Source organism: Zootoca vivipara, chromosome 7 (genome assembly GCF_965207765.1).
Source record: "Zootoca vivipara chromosome 7, rZooViv2.hap1.1, whole genome shotgun sequence".
In the NCBI taxonomy this organism is placed as follows: Eukaryota; Metazoa; Chordata; class Lepidosauria; order Squamata; family Lacertidae; genus Zootoca; species Zootoca vivipara.
Window position 1 is genome coordinate 51,488,210 of NC_142590.1, and position 24,128 is coordinate 51,512,337.

A 24,128-nucleotide genomic window follows, 5' to 3' on the forward strand; every position below is an offset into this window, starting at 1 on the left:
GGGCAGCTGTTGAGCTCTCATAGTGCACCAGTAAAAAGGCACAGCTGTGCAAGCTGGTCTTGTTCTCTGTGCAACTGGAAGTAGTGCTAGCAAAATTTTCACATTGCATTTATTGTATGGTTTTATGTATTACTATTGTAAACCGTTCTGATTTTTTTTAAATGAATAGTGTGGTACAAATATTTTAATTAATAAACTGTTTTTTCTTTATCCAGACAGCTTAATTAGGGCATTACTTATCTGATCTCACAGGGCAATTCCCAGCTGTTAGTCTGTTTCAGCATGTAGAAATATAAATGCACTAACAAACATCTAAAATGTATTTATCCCAAGTGGCTCTGGATGTGGCTATCAGGAAGGAGCCCTCCCTACTCCTAGGACTAACCAAATCTGGTGAGTGACACTGTAGGTTTTTTAGTAGTAAAGGTAAAGGTAAATGACCCCTGGACGGTGAAGTCCAGTCAAAGGAGACTATGGGGTGTGGTGCTCCGCTTTCAAGCCAAGGGAGCTGGCATTTGTCCACAGACAACTTTCTGGGTCATGTGGCCAGCATGTCTAATTGCTTCTGGTGCAACAGAACACCGTGACGGAAGACAGAGTGCAGAGAAACGCTGTTTACCTTCCCACCGCAGCGGTACCTCTTTATCTACTTGGATTGGTGTGCTTTTGAACTGCTAGGGTAGCAGAAGCAGAGCAACGGGAGTTCACCCGTTTTTAGTAGTAACACTTGTTATTGCCTATATCTCTAAATTGGCCAAGGCGGGTGGCGCTGTGGGTTAAACCACAGAACCTAGGTCTTGCCGATCAGAAGGTCGGTGGTTCGAATCCCCGCAATGGGGTGAGCTCCTGTTGCTCGGTCCCAGCTCCTGCCAACCTAGCAGTTCGAAAGCACATCAAAGTACAAGTAGATAAATAGGTACCACTACAGCGGGAAGCTAAACGGCTTTTCTGTGTGCTGCTCTGGTTCACCAGAAGCTGCTTTGTCATGCTGGCCACATGACCTGGAAGCTCCCTCAGCCAATAACGCGAGATGAGTGCCGCAACCCCAGTCGGTTACGACTGGACCTAGTGGTCAGGGGTCCCTTTATGTTTACTGCCTCACATAAATCAGACACTCCATTCCATATTAATGTTTAATTTTAGTTTATGCAACAGCCTTCAACAGACATCCTGGTGGATGGGAGATGGGGGCATTGTTTCCTACTTGTTAACAGCAATTAAAACACTGGCTATTCAAACTAGGACTCCTTGTGGCATAAAGGGATTATTTCTATCAAACAAATTGGTCAGCACTACTGCGGCTACCATTCTTGACTTACTCATTTGCTTACTCTTTTCTGAATGGGGCTTTGAATGAACAAATGTGGAGCTGATGTGGAAGATCCTGCCATGGAATTCAGAACCACCTTCTCTCTCTCAGATTGATGCCCTGGTCTGCTAAGTATGGCAGTTATGCCATAGGTATTTCATTTCTGACCCTCTCCGAGAATGGCTATACTGTACCACAAATTTCCTTTAGTTTCCTCAATCTCAAATGAGCTGCATTTATGCCACATCTAGCAAAATACTTGGTTTATTGTTCGTTATTGGTGCTTCATACACTTATTTCAGTAACTGATTTTAGGTATCTCCTGTTAAGAAGCACCCAAGTTTCTTATAAAACATGTAATATAAAAAATGGCTGGCCTTCTCCAAACAATTGTCTAAATATACATTCCTTCTGCGCCAGCAGCCACAGATGAATTCTTTTTCCTCAGTATCTGCTGCCGTCACACCTCCCTTGCAAATTGTAGCTGCAAGTACTTTGATAACTGGATTAAGGAGAACCTAGCCTGCTCACACTGCGGCTCCTCTCGGTGGCTTTTGTGTCCTCTGTGGAAATGCTAATTCAAACATTTCTACAGCAGCTCTCCCAAAGTCTCTGACAGCAGATTGATGCCAGGGGATGCTTAGCCTTCTTCCTCCTTCTATTTCTCGTCCCATTTAATAAAAGAAGAACAATGAGCAGCATACAATACTGTGGTGCATCAGCAGTCCTCTGTGGTGCCCACAGAAATAGGTTCTGCAGGGAAAATATGTGACGGCTAAAAGCTAAGGAAACATAGGGGTTAGCGCAGGTTTCTTCACAAGCAAGCACAGGAGGTTTCTGACACTGTTGATTAACAATGTGAATTTCAGTGTTAGCAGTGCACAAGCAGGGAATGAGTCGGACCAATAATCTACATCTGGCCTGAACAACTGTGACCTGAGTGGGAGTGGTGAGTGGTGAGTGGTGTGGCTTGGGAAGGCGGTATGACCTGTGAAGGGGGCATGGCCTAGGGAGAGTCCCAAGGGCCACACAGAGAAAACTGGAGGGGCGTATTTTGCTGCTCGGCTTGAGGTTCCCAACCCTTGTTGGATATGGTGCAAAGTTTGAGGGAAATAAGCATCTTAAACCTCAATGCCCCTACAGCTTGGAGCATGGCTCAGGAAGTTTTGCACAAGGGATTAAAAACAGAAGTGATGTGCAGATAGCTAGGTTGTGAATAATCTGATTATTTTGGGAATAATATGATCTACAGAGGTCAGGTGGTAACTGTAAGGGTGAACTGTGCTCAGGCATGATGGTGCGTTCCCTTTTCTAAATTGGGCTCACTTTTTTCTGCAAGCACCTGCCACGGCTGGCCAAGCCATGATCAGATCCTCTTCAGCAACTTTCCCTTGGCCTTGCTTCCTCAAAATGAAGCAGTGATTAATAGGCTGCTAGTACTGATGAAACTGCTCAGAGAGCCAGGATGGATTTAATCGTAAAAGGATTCTGAATCGCTGGCAATTGGATTCTGTTGTACGTTAAGGGTAGCTATTGATTTACTACACACGGGGGCAGATGGCAAGGGAATAATTTCTTTTTCTGAAAGAGACAGATGTGAATAGACCACGAGGCAGTGAAACTATTTGCAATTTGAACTGAATTCCAGCCTATTGCACATAGTCCCCCTACCCTCTGTGGAACAGTGATTGTTGGCCCTTGGTGCTCTTTAGCTCATTCTTAACAGCAAACTAGTTCCATGTGTCATAACACCCTCCTTTCCACAATGTTGGCGCCTTTTCTCATATCAAGAGTGGGGAACCTGTGGTCCTCCAGATGTTGTAGAGCTCAACTCCCATGAGCCTCAGCCAGCATGCCCAATGGTCAGTGATGCCTTTTTAAATTAAGAAAATGGGGGGGGTTGCATTGATAGCTGTTGATAATGTTAGTGCTTTAAGGAGGATTGCATTACTGTAAAGATGTAGATATAGGTAACAGATAATAGGCAAAAATGGTGTAAGGGCTTTCTAGGTACATAGATAAAATGGTAGAAAATAACACCCCATTGCCAAAAAGAACAGTTTCAAGTACACAAAAAGCAGAGTTCCTGACTGAAGCATATAGTAATTGAAAAGCATTTAAACAAAATTTAATGGACATGTTACCCAGGACATATAAAGCATACATGTTCAAAGATGGAGTGTGCAGAATTGGGAACTATGGCCTTGACAGTTTCTTGAAAGCAGGTGCAGGTACCCTGCGTGCATATAGCCATAGATCCCTGTAAGGGGGACTCCCTACAGGGAGCCAGCCCTCATCATCCTAACGTCCACCTCATCAAGAACAGAGAGCACCAGTGGTTCTGAAGCAGCCAGAGGGGGAGGGGGAGACTCAAGAGGGAGAGAAATCAGAGTGAAGGACAATGGGAAAGCTCAGAGGCGGAGGGAGGCAGGCAGACGCTTGGGAATACTGCAGAGCCAGGGAACCGACTGCTGAGGGAGGAAACTGAAAGGGCATTGCTCCTTCCGGTGCCAGAAATGAGGAGAGCACTGCAACACAGGTCAAGGGGGCGGCGTTTTGGGGTGCCCAGACTACTTTGCTGGCGTAGGAACAAACGTACACCATTGCCGGATTCTGATTCGGGATGAGAGGTCATGTTTTTAAGCTGTCTCTACACTGTAAATAATTAGCACAATAAACGTCTTTAAAGACAAACTGGACTCAAGCAGAGTTACTCTAGAGTAGCCATGACGACCCTCTGACAATCCCCATTCTCATCTTTTGCTAGATGAAGGACTGGGCAATATCTGGTTTTTAACATTGTGAGATATCACCAACTAAACATTGTGATACCAATATATCACAATGTCTGAAATAAGGATAGGCATTGGTTGGCTTCATGATTTTTGCCTGCCTGCTCTTGCAATTCACTGCCCCCTGCAGGAGGCAGGGGAGAACTGAGCTGGCAGAGTTAATGGGGCTGCAGGAATTGAGAGAAACACTGGCTGGCTTAACGGATTTTCCCACGGGATTTCTGCATCTCACACACACCCCATGATTCACAACATATTGCCAGGTCAAAAAATATGAAACTGATATCACAATATGGACTTCAAACCAGTTTTGGATGATATACTGATATATCGCCCTAGCTAGATGCACAGCAATCAAAGGATGGGACCAGTAACACATACATTGAAGCATAGCCAGCCATCACGATCCTGATCTCTCTACATGGGGTTAGTCTGCACATGAAGGATATTGTGAAAACTGGACCTCAGTGAGACAAGCAAATCCAATTCAAATGCTAGACTGTGTTTCGACTAAGAGAAGGAGGACAAGATTCTGTACTATTAGTAGGTGTATACAGGATAATTTCAACAGGTGCAGTTTTTCACACCTGCATGATGAAAGAGGACTTGACAAAATGCTCTCCACAATTCCTTCTTTTACACCAGATTTAGCTTTTTTTTTTTTTGGCCAAAGGACCACATTGAGAATTGGCCTACCCTCCAGGGCTTTATACCAGAGGTGGGCATGGGGAAAGTGGCCAACACACTCATCAGCACATTGGAGAAAATGCAATCTCCAATGAAATAAGCCATTTTAAAATGAGAAGGACTTGCAGAAACACAGCCTGAACTCGTCATTGCCTGCACTTTGCCCAGCCTCTCTCGCCAATGCCAAGTGGATGCAAAATGCTAGCATGATAGCCTGGCAGGGATTTTGCGCTGCTCATTGACACAAAGGTAGCTCTACATGCCACAAATCTCCAGAACTGGGCCCTGTCTAAATTAACAGCATGGCTGGGATCTTGGGAAAGCAGCAAGTCCCTTTTCCCGGCCTCACAAACAGCATCTTCCACAAAGCTCCTTGCAGCTTGCCAGAAAAATTGAGCCCTTCATGTCAGAGACCATGCCCCTTCCCTGGAAAGAGTTCTGGAGGATGCCTGAAGGGCTGGAAATTAGCAAACAAAAGGTGGATTGTTTTGGTGGAAAGAAGCTGGGTTTCTGATGCCACCTGCACAATGACACAGCCTTTCACAACGATTTGCTTTCTGAGCAAGCAACTGCAGAGGGCCCAATTATTCTGTGATTCTAATTAAGGACACAAATAGCGTAGCGTCTGCATTTTCCCAGGAAGTGGGGACGGGTATCTGAAACAGGCAACTAGCTGAGTGCATCTCTTGTCTGAAGGTGGAAGGGACTATGGGAAGCACAGAGGCAACAGCCAAAAGCTTCCAGCTGCTTCTACAATATGGCACAACAACAGGCCACAGATGACTCGAGAAAGCAGACATGAGATAGGATGGGAAGGTCCCATTATGGCATATCCAGCATCAGTCCTGCCTTGAAGCACAGTGAAACCACCTACTTCAGGCAGCACCTTGAAATGAAGGCAGGAATTGGTTTCTGAATGGTGCAGCAAACCTTTAACAGAGATGGCCTTAGGGGTGTGCAAGTGCACCATTTGGGATTTTCATCAGGCAGCAACAAGTCTTGAGCCAATGTGTGATGTTGCTTTGGTCCCTATGTAGATGGCAGTAGCATAATTGTACCAGTGATTGAACCAGTCCACCATTTAAATTCCCTACTTTGGCTCTGGGTCAGAGCTGTGAAGCTGTACGGCATCCTATCATAATATAATTAATTGCACATGAACATGAAGTGGATGCAAAATTTGCCCACATGTGAAGAAGAGAACTTGTGCAAAGAAGGAATAGGCCAAAACTAAACAGGGCATGGAATATTATGTATATTTATCCTGATTGTTACAAGAAGGAGAATTTGCCCCTCCAGTATATTTTCTTCCATTAGTGGAAAAGCAGCTTGCGCAACAATTTTGAGCAGATAAAAATGGTTGTGCCAGGGGTGGGGATTCTGCCATTCCTTCCCTTGAACTCATAGGAACTCATAGCATCTCATACCCATCTCCAATTTTTAAAAAAAAGTTGGGAGAAAGATATAAAAGGACTGCAATCCTATGCCCATTTATCTGGGAGTAGGTTCCGCTGAACTTAAGGAAGCTTACTTTTAAGTCAAAATATATAGATTGTACTGTATGAGTCTATTTATTTCCTCTGTTCCCTTCTGCTAGCTAATGAAAGTCAACTGAACTGCAGGAGAAAAAGCTTTGCATACTGAGAAATTGATGGAAATGTTACAATTGCAGTGTTGTTTATGGTGATGGGAGAGGAACAGCAATGAAGCATAACACAGCTATTTTTAAAACCTGTTTCACACACAACATTTGGGCTTGGACCTGAAAAAGCCAAGTGTGAATGAGCATGTAGCCACATGCTGTTAGATTTGCAGAGTCATCTCTCAAAAATGGCTCTTAACAGAGTAAGACTGCTTTTATTAACACATCTGTATGGCACCTGAATAATGGGGCTCTTATCTAAGCCAGTAGTTTACAGATGTTACGTTTGCCTGCATGGTAATGTCAGATCCTCTTGTCAGATATGTCCCAAAGGTGCTGGTTTTACACATGTAGGAATTATCCAGATCTGAAAAGCAAACCAGCATGCTCAAATAAAAATCTTGTCTATGAAAAGCCAGGTAGCAATAACAACAGCAGCAGCAGCAGCAGCAGCAATAATTCTCATTTTTTAAACCGTTTAACCATGGGGAAGCACAACTCTCTCATTCTCTTGTACTGGTTAATTCATCTGTAACTTAAACTGGCACAAGGGATTCAGTCTAGCGTATGCACATACAGCAGTTATACCAATACCTGTTTTGTGCAATTCTCTACTGTACCAGAGGAAGCTTCCCCCTACCCCTCTTCTCTGAAAAGTAGAGCTTTGTATTATTCCTTCCTTCCATGGGGTATATTCTTATCTCCTGCCTGGCCCCAGTGGATAAAAAAACTTTACCTTCAGGCAACGTTGGCCTATCTCAAAATGGGAAATCCGGTGAGAGAGCTTCTCTATGAGATCTTCAGGAGGCTTTTGATGAAAAAAGGGAAGGAACCATATGCCAGAGAAATGAAGGAAAGAAAAAAGAAACATCAGAAGTAACAAAGGGGATTTTAGTTTAGCAAGGTGCAGAAGGAATGGAAGGCAGAGATGAGCTATCAAAGGTAAAGCCATTTCTCACTTCTATTCCTAGCCTGTAAGTGAATTATTGTCTGTCTGTGCCTACACTCCCTCTCCTGCTGAAATGGGGAATCTGGGAAGCAAGAAGCCAGATGAAGGGTGCTGAAGACAGAGAGCCCTACTGTGCTTCATTAGGAAGTCAAATGTGCTCTTTAGAAGAAAGATGAGAGGCTGTCTGAGACAGGGATAAAGCCACAAGGGACCTGGTTTACGTTCTCAGAGCAACTTGATCCTAGCTCTCCTGAACAACAGAACAACCCTCCTTAGGCAAACGGCATCATTATTGCAACTGCTTCTAAGGACTGGCCTGTTGGCAGCTCTAACAGCTTCTAAGGATGTGCCTGTTACCGGTAGTAGCTTTAGATTTCCTCTAATCTCTTATTATCTAGCTGTACAGAAGTATGGGAGAATTTGTTAAAGTACCACTAAGGACATTGGCTTCCTCAAGGAAAGCACCATTCTCCGATAGACCCCAGCTGTGATATTCCAGATTAATCTTTCCATTTGTGCAACACAGCTAATTCAATGGGGACACTAAGTCTGGGGTTTTTTAATTCAAGGATGCAAGTTGTTTTTCTGCTTCAGGTGTTGTTTAACATTAAGAAAAATCACTTGGGTCAAAGCTGTGTTACCCATCAGGAGATCACATTTCTTGACACTGTCTGGCATTGTGAATCGTCTTGTATGCCTCCATTATGTGTTGAGATTGTGGCTCACCACTAACTTCTAGCCTAAGACACATTGTGGAGGGTTTTCAAATAAGCAATGGCCATACATCTGGAGCATTCACAAGACTGAACACCATGTCCAACATTCAAGCTGCGACCTACATGTTAAAAAGGTTGTATGAACTAGCCCTTGTGGCTTCTCTCTGTCCCAGTGGCACATTTTGGAAACTGGGCCAATACAACTTTCTTATCTTACATAATGCTGCAAAGAGATGCTGAGCTTTGTGGAAAGTTATGCAATGCATGCAGATCCCCCCCCCCCCGCTTTCCTTAAATAATTCCTGTTTGCTGCACTGGGCCTTTTATTGGAGGGGATAAATTTTCTGTGGTGGAGAAGGCTTGGTTGTGGGAAAGCCAGGTATAGATCTTCACTTGGCTATGATGCTGATTGGGTGGACTTTGGCAAGACACTTGAAAGAAAGCAGTGAGATCAAGGACAGAGTGGGGGTGGATACAGTAGGTCATAGCTGCCAAGTTTTCCCTTTTCTCGCGAGGAAGCCTATTCAGCATAAGGGAATTTCCCTTAAAAAAAGGGAGAACTTGGCAGCTATGGTAGGTAGAAACAGCTAAGTACAAAATAAGACAAAAACATTGCAGATTTCCAGATAAACACTTCATCCAAGTTCAGCACAGGCCTTTGATTTTTTTTTTTTTGTACAATAGCTTGGGTTGCACTGTGGAGTGGGGAGTATAATCCACTTGTCACTGAACAGATTTTAACAAGTACAGGCATTCCCTGCATAGACAGCAAGTCACATTTTAGCTTTAGTACAAGTCTCACAAGTTCTCTAGCATTTTATCCCATCTCCATATAACGGACGCTTATGGGGAGAGAGCGGGGAGAGACAGACAATGCAGGGCAGAATAGATTCAGAGGATTTGCCCCTATCTTTTTTTAAAGCCCAAACCACTTTCTCTTCACCTAGACATGGAAATTAAAATTGACTAGCCCCCCTGCTATATTATGAAGTGCCTAGTGCCTACTAAATCAGGTAGGCACTTCATAACATTGGCTATTTGCAGGAAGAAGAATGCCTTTGCTCACTTGTTACAAAGCAGTAACTCAAGTACCAACAGTTGACAAAATTGCAGGGCTCCATTGAGGGGGCTGAATAGATGGCTTTACTCGAGCTTGTTGCTTTTTAAATGACTGGATTGAGCAGTCATGCACATGATTTGTACAGCTGAGGGGCACACAGCCTCTAATGCTTCTTTTTAAAAAGACAGAAAAATTTGGGGCAGAGGAGTTGTATCATGCACTAGTGATGTCACAGGCACTATTCGAGTAGGGGCATGTGGTGCTCACCTAGCCATATTCCACAAAGTACTCATAACAGCAATGGATGGCATACTGGCTAGAAAAGCACTTTTTTAATGGAGCAAAATACTGCAATCACTAAAAATTGGGTATTTAGGGGCCATCTGGTTACCAGCTACTGGACCTTGCAAGAGCTGAAATTTTCTTCAGCTTATTACCGCACCACTTTAAAACCACTCTGGTCCTCCAGGGACAGCAGTTACTGTCAGTCTTCTCACACATGCAAAAACTTCCCTCCCTCTAGGAGTTGTTGTTTGTTTACAGGTAATTGGTTAGCATAGAGGAATGTCAATGAACTGACATTGCTGCTGTGATGAGGCTGCAGTAGGTGCACCTGGTAGACTGCTTCATCTTTGTCTTGCTCTGGAGAGCACTTTTTAAGAGGCACTTTACCTAGGGCAGGTATGGGGATCCAACTGTGACCCTACTTCCAAGTCTACTGCAAGTCAGTCCTCCTGTCCCGTTGACAAACACACACCCCACTTGAGCCTGGATTCCTGCAGGAAAATCTTAAAAGAGCTGCTGATACTCTTAGTGCAGGAAAAGAAACGTAGAAAACATTCCAGAAATAGGTTCCATAAGTAGATGCTGCTTCTGCAGTGGTCTACAAGAATGGTACATCTTGTATTACCTAACTGCACAAGCAAACCCAAAGACTTTGCTAGGCTAGGGAGACCATGTTGTTAGGGTAAAGGTAAAGGGATCCCTGACTGTTAGGTCCAGTCGCTGACGACTCTGGAGTTGCAGCGCTCATCTCACTTTACTGGCTGAGGGAGCCGGCATACAGCTTCCGGATCATGTGGCCAGCATGACTAAGCCGCTTCTGGCGAAACCAGAGCAGCGCACGGAAACACCATTTACCCTCCTGCTGGAGTGGTACCTATTTATCTACTTGCACTTTGACGTGCTTTTGAACTGCTAGGTTGGCAGGAGCAGGGACCGAGCAATGGAAGCTCACCCCATCACGGGGATTCAAATCGCCGACCTTCTCATCGGCAAGCCCTAGGCTCTGTGGTTTAACCATTAGGGTAGTCCATGAAAATGCATGGGTGGTCATCTCTCCAATGTTAGGGTTCCACTTTTGATGGCTTCATCTATTATCCTTTGTGGCATTACCAAGGATTTTGTGATGCATTAGTGCAGTTAGGTAATTTTAGCTTGGTCCTCATTGTCTTACGGGGGAAGGGTGTTCTTTCGATGGTAATTTGTTTTACTTCACTTCAGAAGTGAAGTTAAACTATGCAACTCGCTCCTCCCACAATGTGCAGCAATGACCACCAATTGGGATGGCTCTAAGAAGAGCGAGAAACACCAGTTCCAAGAATCTTTAGGTATGCTTGGCCATAATGTCCATGCCTTCAGGCAGTTTGCCTCTTGATACCATTTGCTGGGAACCACAAGGGGGGAGAATGCTGTTGAGGACAGGACAGGACATTGGAAGAGATGGGCCTTTGGCTGGATCCAACAGGACTCAAGTTTTCCTTAACGTGAGGCAGCCCTGTGGCATCTGAGGGTCCTCTGTTCATTCTGCTGCGTGGTGGGACCGTCTCCCTAAGTAGGTCTTCCACCCCGAAGTCCTGCCCTGAGGGACAGCAGAATGGCTGGAGCATGCACAGACCTCAAATTGTTCAGGAGACGTCTCCTCGGGAAGGCCTCGATATTTACCGTCTTGCAGCCTGCTGCGCACAGATAGTCCCTCGCGAGCAAGCTCGTGTGTCCTTACATGTATCACTTGAGGGAGCACCACACGTGTCGCACGCTTGCCTGTAGTCACGCGCACTTGCGTGTGTCAGCAGAACCCGGCGTTGCGCGCGGGGGGCGGGGTTGAGAAAAGAAGCAGGTGCGGGAGGCGGGTTTAGCGCGTTCTACTGCCACCCGCGCGCGGGAGGAACATTCCGCCGAGGCGAGAGCCCGCGCGCAGTGCGCCTGGACAGGCCGTGCATGCATATATGTGTGTGCGTGCGGTTTTGTCTGCGCGCGCGCAACCCGGGTGGTGGGAGGGAGCGCGGCTGGAGAGAGTGTGTGTGTGTTGGTGGGGAAGAGTCGGCGCTCGCAGGCAGGATGCGCTGAGCATTACCCAGTTGCCATAGAAACCAGCAGAAGGAGGTGGGCGGCCGGTCGAGGAGGGAGGGGTGGGGAGGGGGAGCGATTTGCCCGCAGTCGTCGCGAAGCTGCTGCTGGAGTCGGAGCTTCGCCAGAGGAAGCAAACCTCGCGCGCTTGCCGCGGTTCAGGTGGGAGAGGAATTTGAACTCCCTTTCATCCCCTGCCCTCCTGTGCGCGCGCGCGCTCACGAACACACATACAGTACACAGCTGTGGCTCCTCAGCCTTTCGCGAGGGGTCTTGCAAGGAAGCCTTCTCGGACAGTCTGCTAAGCTTCCCGCGTTAAGCAGCGGCCGGAACTGCGCAGGTAAGCCCTCGTCTCTTATGTCGGGGTGTGTGGTTGTGTGTGGGGGGAAGAGAATTATCGGGGTTCATATTTTGCACCTCCAATTCTTTTCCTCCTCCGCCCCCCCCCCCGCCAGCCCTGCAGCATCGAAGCGGGGACGGTGGGATTGGAAGCAAAGGTCCATCAGTTTCTGAGTGCAGCTGGAAAAGAGGCTGGGGGTGGGCACCATAGCTGCCAAGTTTTCCCTTTTCTCGCGAGGAAGCCTATTCAGCATAAGGGAAAATCCCTTTAAAAAAGGGATAACTTGGCAGCTATGGTGGGCACACAGCCCCACCGTGGAACCTTTCCGGGGGGGCAGGGGGCTGGAAGGGGCAGTCCCTGGGCTGGGCTTCATCTGTTTAGTTGAGCTTCGGTAGAAGCTTGTCCCGTGCATCTCTGGATCTCTCCCCTACTTCCCTTTTTTCTTGGTTTTTTTTTTCCCCTGTTGGGGTTGTACCTGACGAGATGTGGGTTGCACTACATGCAGTGGGAAGAAGAAGTGCACTACTGTGACAAGAGCCTGCGTTGGGGCTGAATTGTGGGGCAAAGCAGCTGGCAGTTCCACAAGCACCTGGTGGGTGGGTGGGTGAAAATGATACCAGGATGAGCAAAGGACTCTTAGCTGAACTGACATGTGGCTGGGTCCCCACCTTGATTGATGCCCCTTGCTGCAGGGCAGTCTGCCTCGGGACACAGGGGTGAACTAGATGATCCCACTGGGTACTTTCCAGCCATGGCACATTCTGCAGTTGTACTGACCTTTCATACTTAGACTGTCTGCACCATTTTCATTTAAGGAAGAATTGCACTGTTCCTTGAACGACAACAACAATTCTATGTGATGCAGCAGCAAAAAAAGATCATGTTATTCTAGGCTACATCAACAGAAGTATAATATCCAGGTCAAGGGAAATAATAGTCCCACACTATTCTGCCTTGGTCAGACCACACCTGGAGTACTGGGTCCATTTCTGGGCGCCACAGTTTAAGAAGGATATTGACAAGCTGGAACGTGTGCAGAGGAGGGCAACCAAGATGATCAGGAGTCTGGAAATCAAGCCTTATGGGGAATGGTTGAGGGAGTTAGGTATGTTTAGCCTGGGATATATCTATATATTATATCTGTCTTGGATGCTTTAGTTGAGATTCCTGCATTGCAGGGGGTTGGACTAGATGACCATTGGGACCCCATCCAACACTGTGATTCTGTGATCATCATTAATATTATGGGATTGCAAGACAGGTTCATTTGCCTCCTCCACCAGGGGTGCCAAAGGTTCTCAAAGAGGGGGAGGGTATTTCTTGGCCTCTTCAAGGAAGGAATGCTGGAACCATTTGGGGCAAAGGGAAGGACCATGATCCCTAACTCCATTTGGGATGCCTTCAGACCTCTGATCAAATATAGCCAGCCTTTTTTTAAAAAAAAATTGTCATCTCCAGGCCAAGCTAATGGGCAATGGTAGCAGGGTAGGCCAAGGTTTCCATCTTTTAGGATCCATTACATTATTCCTTCCATTTCCAATACTGCAAGGGCATTCCTCATGATTACAGGAAGAGAGAAGCTAGATCTGGAAAGAGGAACCAATGTGATGCACAAATGCCTACAATCTGCTTTATGCTGAATTATTTCTTTTAGCTATCTTCATCCTGCTCAATTTAAGCCATGCCCTATCACCCCCTCCTCATAGCAGAATGAATTGTTCTTGATAGGGGCAGGGAGGAATACGAAGATTAAAGTAAACAGATGAGCTATGCCTCTTTCCTGTAGGTCTGCTGTGGGAACTCTCTTCTGTGACTGAGGAGAAACCAGGTCTAAGGTGATATAGTTGGTGTGGGGCTTATAGCCCTAGATATGTAACCTGAGAGCAAAGATACCCTGTCTATCCTTATGTCTTCTTGCTGGGCAGAGTAACTCAGTCATCAGGTGCAGTGGTTTTTAGACATGACTTGAAATCATTGTGGTTATGTTCTGTCTGCCAGTCTAATAACACATAAAATCAGAGGTTCTTCATTGCATGCAGGCATGTTAAGAGTGAGAGGCTGTACTTCATGGGATTGGTGCATGACCTGTTCACCATGGACAGGGAGTCAATATGGCAGCACAATCCCATTGCCATCATTTCCCCAAATGGTCATGTGAATTGGCCCTTGGATGGTTTGTAGCATTCTTCTAGATTTACTTACCTTCAGTCACCCACTGCAATCACAGAAGCCTGCCACTCAATTTCCCCCTTTATGAAAACTTGCATCAATTTCCTGAAGCCATGATAGAAACCAAGTACTTCACTATCCTTAATACATCCCAAACATCCAGTTTTCAGCATAATACCATCTGATTTTGCCTTTATCTTTGCTTGCATTCTACAGAGTATCCAGTTCTTCTGTGACTCTCTTCTGCATCAAATCCAAATTACATGCTCCTTCATACCCTATCAAGCAAACCCCTTTTATATTACCGATGCATTTTCTCAACAACCTATTGTGGCAAACTGCTATCCCATTTTGATCCAGTCTGTAAGACTTTATAAAACAGACAAGGGTAGAAGTGGCACAGGTGCAAATTGGAACTGAATCCAATAGTATTTTATGGCACAAGTGGCAGCCTCAGGACCTCTTTGCATCACATAGCCTCTAAATTCATTCTTCTCTAAGTCCCATATTTGAATAAAGTTGACAGTCTCCGTGCTCTATCTAATAATTTGTCATGTCACTGTCTACTTTCATTTGCCTAGAGATACCTAAATATCTCCATTGCCTTGTTTCTGGAATATCTGTAAGCTCCTCTAGGCAGGGACCTGATATATCATCTAGTTTATCCTGTAGAACTTCATGTACATTTGGAGACTAGGACAGAAAACAGAGGCTGTGAAAATTTGAAGATGATTCTTGATTGCTGGTTCTTAGATAATATTATTCCCATCTCCAAAGGAGAGAAATTGCAAGCATGGAGGCAACCATTATCACGAGGCATGTGCAAAGCTGCTTCCTGTCATTGGCATGCTTCCAAGTGCTGCAGCAAGTATATATGCAAGTACAGATTCCAGCAAGATCACAGTGCATCCTTGGCATTTTGATTTTAAAGGATGCATGGCAATAAGTTAAAGGCTGAAGTGTTTTTAGAGCAAGCTTCAGCCTGAGGTCTTGTATGCACTAAACAAGACCTGCCATCACGGAAGCAGTCACCTGGAACACGGATGCAATGACTACACTTGCTTGTGAAGCCCTCATAGTCCCTGCCCAAGTGCCATGGTTCACTAGCTGCTGCGAGGGCCTGGATGACACTTGTTTAGACAGCAAAACTAGCCTCCCTTAACTGTTAGGTAGATGTATTTTGTTAAATAAGTAAGCAACATAAAAAGGAATCAGATTCTGTACCCGGTCTGCAAACCACAACTGTTTGCATAAGGCTTTTCGAGCATTTCAGCAGAATTTGATTATCCATTCCCTACCCTAGAAGGAAGGAGAAACGCGGGGGGGGGGGGAAGAGATTTAGTGGAAGGCAGAAGGTGTTGCACCATGCTTCCATTAAATCCATTCATAACAGATGCTAAGAATCAAAGGTTCCCTTTTTAGAAGGCAAATCATTATTTTCTTTCAAAATTGTAAGGTTGTTGGGTGTGGGTTGTTGATTATCCTCTTCCCATTTTGAAATTTTTGATGTTTTTTCTCCTACTAACATCTATCACTGCCAAGCACCAAAAGGAAAACACAAAATTATGACAGTTGGACACCTTCCCGTTGTTGGCTGGTGGCATCCAAGGGCATTGTTTTCTAGATGTCAGATTTGCAAGAAAGTATAACACATCTCTATATACTCTTTTTTTAATCTGAAGGCTGCTCAATCCTTGCTCTGGATTGACTTTCTTAATAAGGGTGTTCTAATGTATTAGATCCTTATTTGATGAGAAAGATGATAAAATTTAATATTCCAAGAGTTCAGAGTGCTTCAAAATCTAGCTGTAATCCTTACAACAAGCCTGTAAAATAAGTCACTCTTGTTGCCCCCAATATTGTAGAGAGAGATTGGCTGGCCTAAGGCAGCCTAGTGAGTTCACAGCAGAGGTGAACTGAAAACTGGCAACTTTCTGCTACAATAGTTCATAACGATAATAATGAAAAAGGGGAAAAAAAGGAAAACCAAGTACAGTGGTACCTCGGGTTACAAATGCTTTGGGTTACAAACACTTCAGGTTACAAACTCCTCTAACCCGGATGTACTACCCCGGGTTGAGAACTTTGCCTCAGGATGAGAATGGAAATTGCTCGCCGGCGGCAGCAGGAGGCCCCATTAGCGAAAGCACACCTCAGGTTAAGAACATTTTCAGGTTAAGAACGGACCTCCGGAACGAATTAAGTTCGTAACCCAAGGTACCACTGTACATATAACAAGCGCTGTGAAAACTCTGCAATTCTATGCTAGTGTAGAATTCAACATCCTGTTACTAATATGAAACAAAAATCTGGAAAGGTTGCGAGCAATGCCTGATGACATCCCAGGAGACTGAAGAGGCTTAGTAGCCATTTTCAGCCACAGGCAGACCTGACTTCAGTGCCCTGCATAGCATTTTGTCCTTCCTCATGACCTGCCGAAGCTGATTGACTTCTGCAAAGCAAGCATGTATACTGTATGCAAATATGGTTGGCAGGCATTACTGTTAGAGATTGCAGAATATGGCTTTTCTTGGCATAGGGCTTGAGCTACCTTGGTGCAGGAGTTTTATTTTATATATAAATATAATTTGGAAGTATAAAGAAGGCCCACCCCTGCTTGTTTTATAGCTTTGCATAGCATAGCAATTCTAATGGAGTTTAAAAACAAACTAACACAATCAGTTATATTAATCTTTAGCAGACGACAAGGTATTTCCATTGCATAATGTTTTAAACAAGACCTGAGGAACAAAGCTATGCACTGACTTCAGTGAGACTTACTCCCAGGTAAATGTACAGTGGTGCCTCGCAAGACTAATTTAATTCGTTCTGTGAGTCAATTCGTTTTGCAAAAAATTCGTCTTGCGAATCCCATAGGAATGCATTGATTATTTTTTTTCCCATAGGAATGCATTAATTGAATTTCAACGCATTCCATTGGGAAACAGCGATTTGCTAGGCGAGTTTTTCACAAAATGAATTCGTCTTGCGAGGCAACCTCCGATCGCAAAACCCATTCGTCTAGCGAAAAATTCGTCTAGCAGGGCATTTGTCTAGCAAGGTACCACTGTATTGTTACATCCCACCCCTATCTCAAAGTGGTGTGTGACTCCAGGGGTTCCAGCTGCTTACCCAGGTTTTGTGTTTCCATTGGAAATGAGGCACAGCGGAGACTGCAGTGTCTTTATGAAATATGGTTTATTTACACATGATTACAACCTGTGTCTAGATCAGGCACCCCCAAACTTCGGCCCTCCAGATGTTTTGGACTACAATTCCCATAATCATGACCACTGGTCCTGTTAGCTAGGGATCATGGGAGTTGTAGGCCAAAACATCTGGAGGGCCGCAGTTTGGGGATGCCTGGTCTAGATGGAGAGAGTTTCCAGCATTCACATCACAAGACAGTCCTTTGTTCCTTTTCTATGAGCAGCAAACACAGATCTCCAAAGAGAGGAAGCCATGCTACCTGTGCCCCCTGCGTTATGACTTCTTCTCTTTAGCCCCACATGACTTTCTGTCCACTTCCTCCTCCTCCTTCCCAGAACCACTTGCAGAAACAACTCCTCCCTCTTCTGCATACAGCAACACCCACTGTAAGCCTGGCAGCCTTCCCCTCCATGCTGGGCAACGAGTCTTATGGTTTGCAGCTGGCTAACATTTATCAAACAGATGAAGCCATTATCAGTCTTTTGGGTCTTCAGTGGCCCACCCCCAGTGAGCCATCACAAGGCTGGCCTCATGAGGAAGCTAGCTGGTGTTATTTCCAGCGCTTGCTAAATTCATGAATTTGTAGGTTTTCTCAAATTCTAAACCTTTACTGAATCTAGAGGTTTGGCGGGGCCTTGCCCCTCCCCAATTTATAACATATGTTAAGTTGCAGCCTTAAGCTGCAACCATTTTTTCTTTTCTTTTAAAGAGGGTTGTAAAAAAAACCGGGACTTCTTTGCTTTGGCAGCAAGTTTTATAAATGCTTAGAGAGCCAGTGTGGTGTCAAAGATAGAGGCTTGAACCAGGAAGAGCAAGGTTCATATCCCTGTTCAGACAAGAAGCAAACCTGGTTGATCTTGGGCCAGTTGCAATCTCTCAGCCTAAGCTACATTTTAGGCTTGTGGTGAGGATGAAAGAATAGGAACACAATGCATACCATCCTGAGCGCCTTGGAGTGTTAGTGGGATAAAAAATGCCATAATGAATAAACATGTAGGAAGGATCCTGAAGCCAGCTCCATATTTAAAACACATTTCTAATGGGAACCAGGCAGAGGGCCTTCTTGATAGTGGCGCCCGCCCTGTGGAACGCCCTTCCATAAGATGTCAAGGAAATAAACAACTATCTGACTTTTTAGAAGACATCTGAAGGCAGCCCTGTTTAAGGAAGTTTTTAATGTTTGAAGTTTTATTCTGTTTTCAATGTTCTGTTGAAAGCCACCCAGAGTGGCTGGGGAACTACCCAGCCAGATGGGTGGGGTAGAAATAAATAAATAAATAAATAAATAAATAAATAAATATTATTTTATTTTGAGGGTTCTCCAGGTGGTAGCAAACCACAGTCTGTTCCTCTCTTCTAGGTAGAAACTGGGGCAAACCACACTTTATTTTAATCCCACTTTCCTTCCTTCCTTTTTTTTTTTAAAAAAAGGTGTGCTTAATCATGCCGCTTTTAATTTGAAGAAAAAGCAGCTTAGTTTTTCTGCTGATGACCCCCTACTGTTTGCTGCACTTAGAGTACATAGCACTGATTGTGGTGGTGATTTTGGGCAGAGAACTAGCGCATGTCCTGATTCCAGATCAGGAGTGCGGTGCTGGACCAGGGCCACGCATGGTTGCTTTTGCTTGGAAATAAAAGTGGCAATGTTAGGCATAGTGTTATTGGGTTGGGGGGTTGGTTTGGATTATATCGTTGGGTCCCAACCAAGTGTGTGATCTTGTATCTGTAGGTGTGTAGTAGAAGAGAGTGCTGATCTTATTAAACCAGCCTCTTTGTTAAGGCAGTGGGCCTGCTCAAGTCTGTTAGGCATCCATTCTGAAGAGCTGGTCAAGTGCAGATGTGAAGCCGTTTCAGGAGGGGATAAGTCCCTTCCCCCACATCCTGGCTAGAAGCCACATCATCTTGTAGGTAGGAAAACAGTAGCCCAAGGGCTGGTCTTCATTTAGTCTTGTCTAAAAGACACAAGAGGCTGAATTTGCTCTGTGCTGAATCCAAGGCTTTGGGAACCCCCCTAGAAATCTAGTGAGGGAGCAATGTCTGTTAATGCTATGAGCCATTCCATCCCATGCTCAGGTTGTATATATGTGTAAATAAAACTGTGGTAGGAATTTGGGACTGATGGTCTGAGGAAGGGGGTGTCAGACCTCCTTAGCATAGCTGTCAAGTTTTCCCTTTTCTCACGAGGAAGCCAATTCAGCATAAGGGAATTTCCCTTTTAAAAAAGGGAGAACTTGACAGCTATGCTCCTTAGTTACCCAGGCAGACAGAACTGCAAGGCAAGCAGAAGTCAGACCTCGGAGGGAGATCAAGGTGTGAGTGCCAGCACTCACCATGGAGTTGTTACAGTAAGTGCCACACTTTTAACTAGTGCTTTTCTTCTAGAAAAAAAGGGTGCTGGTTCTGTGTACCCTTGAGTACCCCCAGAAAAAAAAGCCCTGAGAGGAAGTATTGTTGCTTGCCACTCCAAACTCCTAGTGGTGCAAGATTCCAGCGGTTCAAGGCACTTTGTCAGGGTTCACACTTCCTTTTGGAAATGAGGCACAGCAGACACAGTGGTGTCTTTATGATATATGGCTTATTTACACATATATACAACCTGAGCCTACGATGGAGAGGTTCACACCACAAAGGGGTCTTGTTTCTTCCACAGCTACAGCCTCAGATTCAAACAGAAATCAAACACTGCTCTCAAACTTTGCTCTGACTCTCCAGCTTGCTACTTTACCTCTACATAACATCACTCCCACTTTCAGCTCTCATCTCAGGCCTTGTCCCTATCTCTGAGTTAGTTTGCCATCTCGCACAAAGCCCCCTTTCCTTGGTTCCCTTAATGGCCCATCACCCAGGCAATCACCTCAGCATAGGAAGCTAGCCCGGGTTATTTTTTTAACACTTGCTGGATCCAGGGGTAAAAGGATATTGCATGTAATCCACTTCCTCCCCACAAACTCATAACAGTATAAAGCCTCTATAGAGCCTTGTATTGTTCTCCATTAAATTGTAGAAGTATAGTGGTCTATAAGATCATTTTTCTATATAATAGTATATTTTTTCTAAGACTATTTGGTTGGGAAAAATGGACTTCTGTTAAAATCAGACAGGAATTAATCATCTTTATTGCAATTAAAAGCAAGCGAGAGAGAGAACAAAGGAACTTATCCTCCTTCATAGCTGCCAAGTTTTCCCTTTTCTCGCGAGGAAGCCTATTCAGCATAAGGGAAAATCCCTTAAAAAAAGGGATAACTTGGCAGCTATGTCCTCCTTATCTGAACATTGCCTCTGTGATAGTTTTTTCCTACAAATCATCTAGATGTCCCTAGTAATTAAGAGAACCATAATTTGGCTCAGATCGTCCTTCCCAAAAGCCCCCGTCACCAACTGTATCTGCTGCAACACTACTTATGAGAGACAAACTGGTACAAAATAGGAACAAGATGCCAGTTTGTAATCTGTAGAAATTCTGTGCAAATCCGTATGTTTAGCAGTAGTTTAAGAAGAAACAAAAGTAGTATTGCACCCTCCAAACAGAAGGTTTCAATCAGAATAGCTTTTAATTTCTGTGTTTACTAGAGAGAAAACAATATGGGTCTGTGGGGGGTGTATCCTGTACTCTGTGTGTATGTGCTGAAAGCTAAGCTTTCTTCGGAAAGCAGCTTTTTTGTAATAAATATACATGTGGGTTTCTGACAGGCTGTCTTTAAACGGTTGAAATTCATGTTTCGAGACATAAAAGGTTATCTTTTAAGTGTAAGAAGCTGTGTTTCACAAGGAAGAAACAGAAAAAAACCTAGCAGCATTCTAAAAGCATTTGGCTCTTTGAAATATTATTGTGTTTTAGCCTGAGCAGTTAACAAAATCCAGCTAATCAACAAGAGTTATTTGTGTCAAAATGAGCCCCTAGAGGTCCTGGTGTGCCATACAATATTCATGTTACTAATAAGAACCTGTCTTAAAGTGCTTCCAATCAAGACAGTCAGGGAAGAAAAATACCCTAATTTTATAGAGAATCAAAATAGAGATTGAAGGTTGGGTGCGCAAAGAGCCAGTATATAAAAAAATGTAGGCCATCATTTATTCTTCAGCCTCATATCATTTGCCCAGTATCATTGAGAACCCTTGCACCAGCTCCAGGATAAGAACCTGACTACACAATTTCTAGCAGGCCTAAAACGAAATCCCATCTCTGTGTTGGATTTACTTCATTGGGTTTAATTCATTGGCATGTGGTCTTAGAAGCTGCGTTCACAAGCCCAGTTTTGAGAAGTATTTTTTACCAGGGCCTGAAGAAATCAGAAAATGACTGCTTGACAATTGTTGTTGCTGTAGGATAGCAGCAACACGCTACCCTGCTGTTGGGGTGGGACATAGCCTGTCCAGGACACCCAAGTTGTATAGAGCACACATGCACAATAGTATCTTAGTGCTAAGGGTTGTGCTTAATTTTCTATGGCAAGGTTGAGGAACCTGTGGACCTCCAGATGTTGAACTACAAACCCCATCATTCCTGGCCCAGAATTGGAGTCCAACAAAATCTGGAGAGTCACTCATTCATCTTGGATTATACTACCAACATTTCTATTTAATGCAGCTAGTGTGCTTCACTGGGTTCAAGACCAGAAATCGTGGGCAAGGTCTCTCAGCATCATTTTCTACATAAAATGGAAATCATTTCAAAGGATTGTTGAGATGTGGAAATGTTCGATCATTTATTTTTATTTTTTTGCAGCTGAAATTCAGGACAAATCAATAGGGACCTCTTCACATATCCATGGGAGGCAAATTAGTTAATTTACAGTACATTGCTGCTTTATTTTTTTAATGGCAAATATTTAGAGAGCCACCTATGTTTGCTTGTTCCTGTGAATAACTTGGGGATTTGTGTGTGTGTGTGTGTTTTCTGTTACATAATCCTGCTTCTTCAACAACAACACACTGGGAATGTTCACATGTATATTTACCCTGCCAGAATCCTCCTCTCCTGCCATGGAGCCAGTCACCTGCAGATTTCCTATAACACACCTATCAGTCCTTTGCTACTGATATTTTGTGATACTGATAGGTGTGATATTGGTAAGCTTGTTACATAAAATGACACCAAATGGTAGGCTTCCTCCCACATATGCCTATATGCATAGTGACAGGAATCACACATACCGGTATATAAAGCTGTAGATTTTAGATGATGTGTGAACACTGACCTTATGCAGGTATTCTAAATCCCTCACCCAATAAGGGGGAACAGGGACCAGTTTTGCCTCCCACTCTGTTGCCATCTCCATTGGAGAGATAGCTTCTAAGCAGTAGAGCCTGCTCTGCTCATATAGGCTCCCCACAGGATTTAGAACCCTGGAAGACCAGAGCTCTAAATTGTGCAGGGAGCCTACAGGAGCAGAAAAGGCTGCCTGCAGCAAAAGTTATCCCTCCAGCTCATCCTCATTGCTTGAGGGGTTTAGAATCTCTGAGCTGGGCTCTCCTCTCCCATCAATCTAATTTTCTTAGGTGGAAGATGGAGCCAGCTATTTCTGCTTTTAGTATTCTGACCAAATATCTAAATCAAGGGGATATACTTTCTGATGAAGTAATCAAGGCGATTTACCTTTCAAAATAATGCCTACCTATCTAAAAGGGGGCAGATGGTGACAGCAGTCACGAAATTAAAAGACGCCTGCTTCTTGGGAGAAAAGCAATGACAAACCTAGACAGCATCTTAAAAAGCAGAGACATCACCTTGCCCACAAAGGTCCGTATAGTTAAAGCTATGGTTTTCCCAGTAGTGATGTATGGAAGTGAGAGCTGGACCATAAAGAAGGCTGATCGCCGAAGAATTGATGCTTTTGAATTATGGTGCTGGGGGAGACTCTTGAGAGTCCCATGGACTGCAAGTAGATCAAACCTATCCATTCTGAAGGAAATCGGCCCTGAGTGCTCACTGGAAGGACAGATCGTGAAGCTGAGGCTCCAATACTTTGGCCACCTCATGAGAAGAGAAGAATCCTTGGAAAAGACCCTGATGTTGGGAAAGATTGAGGGCACTAGGAGAAGGGGACGACAGAGGACAAGATGGTTGGACAGTGTTCTCGAAGCTACGAACATGAGTTTGACCAAACTGCGGGAGGCAGTGCAAGACAGGAGTGCCTGGCGTGCTATGGTCCATGGGGTCACGAAGAGTCGGACACGACTAAACGACTAAACAACAACAAAATCTAAAAGGAGAGAGTAGAGGAAAAAATAAGCAAATGTATAATGACAGAACCAGAGATAAGGCAACACTACTACTCATTCTCAGAGGTCATTAGAAATTTCCAAAAAGTTTAAAGCAGGGAGTAAATGAAAATCCATGCAATGATTGGCCATAGGAGATAGCATGGAGGCAATTAATTCATCAGCAAACAAGGCATATCTTGCTATGCTAATGAGAATTTAGCAGTAGGAAGCAGCATTAAGATTTAGGGCTGCAATCCCACAGCCACTAAGCCCCCCCCCCCGAATTCAGTGGGACATATTTCTGGGTAAAACGTAGAATTGTGCTGGAAAAGTTTAATGTGAAGGAAGCATGTTATTGTCTAGTTTTCTGTAACCTGTTTTGCAACTGCCATGCATGCCCACCCCTCCCACACATTTAACCATTCTCAAGACAGAAATTTGCTTTAGCTTCTTTAAAATTGGTATTTAATTGCTACATATCTGTTGAACATGAGTGGTCTCATTCCCTTTAGGATGGAATTGGACCTGTGTTTCTCTTGTACTTCTAATGCAGGAGCTAGGAGCATGCTCAGAGGGGAATAAGCACCTTCCTTAGAATAGGTATCTTCCCTCTAGCCAGCCATGTGGATCCAGACTGTTGCTTTTGCTGCTCTTGCTGTGCCCCCTTAAATCAAGGAGCTCCAGTCCCTTGACTTCCTTCT

At 44.5% G+C, this 24,128-nt stretch overlaps 1 protein-coding gene across 2 annotated transcripts in view; it reads left to right on the top strand.

Moving 5' to 3' along the window:
* Window positions 1–11,373: 11,373 nt before the first annotated feature.
* The window catches only part of PACSIN1 (protein kinase C and casein kinase substrate in neurons 1), a 57,704-nt gene continuing 44,949 nt past the window's right edge, over window positions 11,374–24,128 (top strand). Inside the window, exon 1 of one of the 2 annotated variants that reach the window (XM_088674198.1) lies at window positions 11,374–11,844. The gene's annotated coding sequence lies outside the window, so the exon portion shown is untranslated. The remainder of the gene's footprint in view (window positions 11,845–24,128) is intronic. The other variant, XM_035123981.3, reaches the window with a different exon arrangement.